Here is a 6,329-nt window from a genome sequence, read left to right as displayed (position 1 = left end):
CTCATTCTGAGGGAAGAAAATCATGGCCGACCAGAAACCCTCTGATCAGTATATACAATATATTATGAGGCGTCTACTCTGTATACAGAACATGTGTATGGCAGCGGGGAACAAGCGGGGGGTTACATATATAAAAGACAGTAACACTATTACAATACTGCACCCCAAAATATCCTGGGGTCACCACCTTCCATACTAAATATGCAGATGAAGGAGACTCGTACACGGCCGGTTATAATAATAATAATAATATTTATTCACTCATATAGCGCCATTAATTCCTCAGCGCTTTACATCCTATCAGTAATGTCTTTGGAGTGTGGGAGGAAACCGGAGACCCCGGAGGAAACCCACGCAAACACGGGGAGAACATACAAACTCCTTGCAGATGTTGTCCTTGGTGGGATTTGAACCCAGGACACCAGCAAGACTGCAGTGCTAACCACTGAGCCACCGTGCCGCCCATGTGCTGGATCATGGCAGCATGTGCCGTCGATCGTGGTGGACGCAGCAGAAGAGTCACTTACTCTGTGATTCCATCTGACTGCGGAAAGTAATGAGAACAGAGACCGAGCCCGGAATCTGCCCTGTACTGAGGAGCGTCATCTGCTCCTGACATGGCGGCTGCCACATCATTGACTTGTCATAGTCGTCTTCCCTGGCCGTACCCCATCTTCATTGTGGGGGCATAGCGGACCCCCCGCTCTGGAGCAGTGATCTGTAGGAAGAAGAAACAGAACTGGTCATGGAGTAGCCGAATATTACACATCAGAGAGGGGCACACGATTTACCCCCATCTGGTCACCACCAGTTATTATATTCATCTTACCTGGAATATATTGGGGTCCATGGGTCCCGCGTCTTGGGGGTTGTTCTTGTTCTTGTTCAAACCCCTGTGTACAAAATAACAGAATACGCTTTATAATTCTGCATTGATTAATCTCATACTATATTTTTCGGAGCTAGAGCTCAGTTTTTCTGATACACAGCTCTGAATTCTCTGTCACTGGTCATAAATCTGGGTACCACTAGGGGGAGCAGTGGAGCCTGTGCATTGTGGTGAATGGGAGCTCCCCCTAGTGGTGGCTGCACGCAAATTACTAATGGTCACTTCTCTTCTCGTCTTCCAGGAGAATCTTCACTATTCTGTGTCAGCACAATGTGGTGTCATGGCCGCTGTTATTATCAGCTCCTGTCATTAATCACATCACACATTGATGATCTTACCTTATGTTATGTATTGTGGTCGCTCGATGTGACCCGTCTCTGGTCGAAAGTCACCGCTGAGACCAGGAGAGGGTCGTCTCTGCGCCTCGCTTTGTCTATTACAGACTCTAGTGATACAGAAAACAAATAAATATATTTATACAGAAAGTGACAGAACATCAATATACAATGAGGATACAAGGAGACAGATGCTCCAACATATCTGACAGGAAACATGTCCTTACACATAGCAACCAATTAGAACGCAGCTTTCATTCTAACAGAGATGTTTAAGGTATGCAAGCTGAGCTCTGATTGGTTGCTATGGACAGTGTTGATAAATGAGGCCTAGTGTCTTTTCATGGATGTGACTACGGTCCTCTGAATGTCCCTGATATTTTCCCAGTCCTGATGAAGGACTGTAGATCCCAGATTCATGTTGAATTTGGGATCTACTATTTTGCCCCAGTCCTTTCCCCGATGCTATCACCTAGTTCTATTCCTCCCATACTATATTTGCTTTTTACATTTCTTTTTCCCAGATGTAGGACTTTGCATTTGTCCCTGGTAAACCCCATTCTGTCCTCCTCAGCCCATTGTTCTAGTAAGTCTAGATCCTTTTGAATCCGCTCTCTTTCCTCTCTAGTGTTGGCTACTCCTCCTACTCCCATACTCTACCAGTTATTATATTCTTCTTACCTGGAATATATTTGGGTCTATGGTGACACACCGACATTTATTATAGCCGCGTCTTTGAAGTTGTTCTTGTTCACATCCCTGTGTACAAAATAACAGACATCACTTTATAATTCTGCATTGATTAATCTCATACTATATTTTTCGGAGCTGGAGCTCAGTTTTTCTGACAAACAGCTCCGAATTCTCTGCTCTCTGTCACTGGTCAAAAATCTGAATGCCACTAGGGGGAGCAGTGGAGCCTGTGCATTGGGGTGAATGGGAGCTCCCCCTAGTGGTGGCTGCAGGCAGGTTATTAATGGACACTAATGATCACTTCTCCTCTCATATTCCAGGAGAATCTTCACTACTCTGTGTCAGCACAATGTGGCGTCATGGCCGCTGTTAATATCAGCTCCTGTCATTAATCACATTACATACTGATACTGATGATCTTACCTTATATAAGGTTTTGTGGTCGTATGATGTGACCCGTCTCTGGTCGGGAGTCACTGCTGAGATCAGGTGAGGGTCGGACTCTGCGCCTCGCTTTGTCCATTACACACTGTGGTGAAACAGAAAACATATAAATATATTTATACAGAAAGTGACAGAACATCAATATACAATGAGGATACAATGAGACAGATGCTCAAACATATCTGACAGGAAACCTGGCCGTACACATAGCAACCAATCAGAATGCAGCTTTCATTCCACCGGAGATGTTTAAGGCCTTTTCATGGATGTGACCCAGTGGCGTAACTACAGTTTGATGGACCCTAATGCAATATTTGGACCTAGGCACCCCCCCCAACTTTCCTATATTCCACTATGCATCTTTCCCTCACCACCTGGTTTTCCTATGTTGTGTTATGCATCGTTCCCTCACAACCCAGCTTTCCCATGCTCTGTTATACATCATTCCCTCAACACTAAGGGTTTCCATGCTCTGCTATATATCTTTCCTTCAGCAGCCGGCTTTCCCATGCTCTGCTATACATCTTTCCTTTAGCACCCAACTTTCCCATGCTCTGATATGCATCTTTACCTCATCACCCAGCTTTTCCATGCTATGCTATACATCTTTCCCTCAACACCCAGCTTTCCCATGATATCATAGTATGGGAAAGCTGGGTTCTGAGAGAAAGAAGTATAGCAGAGTATGGAAAGCTGGGTTCTGAGAGAAAGATGTATAGCAGAGTATGGAAAGCTGGGTTCTGAGAGAAAGAAGCAGAGCAGAGCATAGAAAGCTGGGTGAAGAAGGAAATACCCTCTTTCCCTCACCAATCAGCTTTCCCATCCCATGCTTGTATCTTTGTCCCCCATCTTCGTATATGTGTCCACATCCTGTTATTACATGGCCCCCATCCTGGTATTGCATGGCCCCAATCCTGATATTACATAGCCTCCCTCCTGGTATTACTTGGCCCCATTCTGGTATGATATGGCCCCCATGTTGGAATTATATGGCCCCCCCATCCTAGTATTACGTGGACCTATCCGGTTGTTTTATGGCCCCCATCCTATTATTTTATGGCTCCCATCCTGGTATTACATGGCCCCCATCCTGGTATTACATGACCCCCATCCTGGTATTACGTAGCCCCCATCCTGGTATTACATGACCCCCATCCTGGTATTACGTGGCCCCCATCCTTGTATTACATGGCCCCCATCTTGGTATTATATGGCCCCCATCCTGGTATTACATGGCCCCTATCCTGGTATTACATGACCCCCATCCTGGTGTTATATAGTTCTGCCCCTTATGTGACCCCTGTCCTCTGATTGTCCCTGATATGTTCCCAGCAAAGGAATCTGGGACTTTTTGTAAATAATGAAGGAAAAATCCCCTTTTACTGGAAAGTTATATATAATGAGAAGATATGAGACTACAAATTATTAATCCTGTAAGAAGGAACTTACGTGATTTAGGGTTTGCTGAGGGTGTCCATTGTGATCCATCTCTGGGCCTCCAAGATGGCGAATTTACTCGCTTTGTGCTCTTTTTCTAATAAAAAGTAAAAGCAATGACGATCAGACGCCCCCAATAATGTCAGCACCCCACCCCCCCCCCCGCCCACCAGCTACCATATTTCTACATTCACTATATTGAGGCAGAATGGAAATTCCATGGTTACTTACCCGTGCAGACTTGTCTCTGGGCCCAGGGTTGTGCCCGGTTGAAGGTCGGGGCGGTCTTTTGGACCGTCATAGACTTTACATGTCGTTTATAGACATGGAGTCATTTCCTGACCTGTTTTGGAAATTCACTGATCCTGCCGTTCTGCAGGCAGGATAGTAGATGAGCTCTTATCTTCTGATGCTGGAACTGAGCTGTGGGGTCACCGCCATTTGCCAAAAACTCGTAGGCAAACGCTGTAGCAAACACCCCGCAGTCATAGCCGTTTTTCTGTTGATCCACATTGAGAAAGCTCAGATGTTTTAGGGGCTCCTTGACCACTTCATTGTACATGTTTATAATCTGCTGACGGATGGATGGAGACAGTCTTCTAGTATTGATGCTGTCGGCCACCAAGATTTTGCCATCTTTGAAGCAGGTAGTCAGCCAGTGCACCCTTTCCTCATCGTAGTGGATCTGTACGGCATTCTTCAGTACGCTGCACCCTGGCACTAAAAGAACAGCCGGGGGATGCAGGCCATCAAAACCCTCAAACTGATTCTGCAGCAGCTCCTGGGCCATGCTAATGATGTCATCATCCAGCATGCCCGCCGGGCCTCTGCTCCTAAGGATGAGTAATTGCTCTGGAGACAGGTTGTCCTCCTGATTCCTGAAATTAGTCATCTTGACTGGTGGAGTCTTCTGGTCCGGGGATCCTTCTCTACATAGATCCGTAAAGTTTTCTGTAGCGGCTCTTTTTGCCGGTGGCAGCATCTCGGACTGAGTGTCCTCGGATGTTGATGCTTTTCTTTTCAGACTGTCCCGGGGTCTTTCTTCTGGCAGCCTCTCGTGTGTATCTCCAGCACATTCTGGATGTGCAGGATTCTCTCCACTTTCTGTAATGCTGGAAGTGGATCCAGTATCACCTACTGTGTAGGTTGGGCTCTTCTCACCTCTGTCTTGGCTGATGACGTTGTCGTCACGTCTTTTTCTTGCAACCAACCTGAAGCTCCTGATCGCTGGAACGGTGGCGGATTTCATGGCCAGGAAGAAATTTCCCATCAGTGTTGTCCTCTTGCGATAGGATTTCTTGAATTGGGTCACAATTTTGGAGCCAATTGACATGCAGGACGAGAGAGCCTTGACCAGCAGCCGCTGGCCATAATGTGGACGCCTATACATCCTCATGATCGCGTTGAAATCGCTTTGAAATAGCGTTGAAATCGCTTTGAAATAGCGTTGAAATCGCGCTGAAGTAGCGTTGATTTATTTTTCCTTCGTATTCCTGTAGCTGTGTAAAACCAACAACAGGGAGTCACAAAAGACAGCTCTGGCCCTGCGCTCAGGCTTTACATAGAATAATCCCATTGTGATGTCATAGAGTGGAAGGTGACATCAGAGTTCCATTAGATTGTGACATCACAGCCCCAGGCCCAGCTGCTAATGGCTGATGTTGTGATCATGGTGAAGAGACCTCACATTTTTATTTTTTTAAACAATCCAAATCATTTTTTGAAACTTCGGCTTATAACAAAAGAAAATATATGGAAATTTTATGAAATATACACAAATGACAATAATTATATTTTTTTATCGATTTCTACAACTCCCAATAAAATATGTATTTTTAGATAAACCTTTGGGAAAACTCCAGCTTTTTATTTGATTGGTACAATATCCTAATATATGTTTTTTGGATATAATTTAATCATTGGATAGATTAAGTGGTTTAATTGTATGAAATTACATGAACATTCTTCTTAAAGGGATAGCGACCTCAATATGCCACAATATGCAACTTTCCTTTTGCACAGAACTTAGGCACTTAATGTATATAATATTTATTTTTTGTGCATATTGCACTTTTAAAGAGAAAGTGACCCAAATCATTTTTCCTCTTTACACAGAATTTATTCATTAAATATTACTAAATAGTTTGTGTAAGATTGCACTAATGGCCCCTTTAAAGGGATAGCTACGCCAATATAAATATTTGTTGCAGCTAATCTATAATGTTGACATCTTTAACAGTCATAGCTTAAATTCCCTAAAACACTCAGTAATGTGAAAGGGATTGATACCTATAATATATATTGAATATATGTAAGGTATAAATAGACTATATATATATATATATATATATATATATATATATATATGTTAGTATTATTAAGTTATTGATAAGAATGATCAATAATATTATATAAATATATACAGTGCCTACAAGTAGTATTCAACCCCCTGCAGATTTAGCAGGTTTGATAAGATGCAAATAAGTTAGAGCCTGCAAACTTCAAACAAGAGCAGGATTTATTAACAGATG

At 43.5% G+C, this 6,329-nt stretch overlaps 1 long non-coding RNA gene across 1 annotated transcript; it reads right to left on the bottom strand.

The window, feature by feature from the left end:
• Positions 1-262: 262 nt before the first annotated feature.
• LOC142302364 (uncharacterized) lies at positions 263-3,887 on the bottom strand. The gene is made up of 6 exons (XR_012752952.1): positions 3,811-3,887; positions 2,341-2,446; positions 1,906-1,983; positions 1,228-1,334; positions 830-893; positions 263-718 (listed from the first exon to the last, which is right to left on the bottom strand). It is a non-coding gene; the product is annotated as an uncharacterized LOC142302364 (long non-coding RNA).
• Positions 3,888-6,329: the final 2,442 nt, after the last annotated feature.

Source organism: Anomaloglossus baeobatrachus, chromosome 1 (assembly GCF_048569485.1).
Source record: "Anomaloglossus baeobatrachus isolate aAnoBae1 chromosome 1, aAnoBae1.hap1, whole genome shotgun sequence".
Classification (NCBI taxonomy): Eukaryota; Metazoa; Chordata; class Amphibia; order Anura; family Aromobatidae; genus Anomaloglossus; species Anomaloglossus baeobatrachus.
The sequence above is the reverse complement of the archived record's forward strand: the minus strand, read 5'-3'. Positions and strand labels throughout refer to the sequence as shown.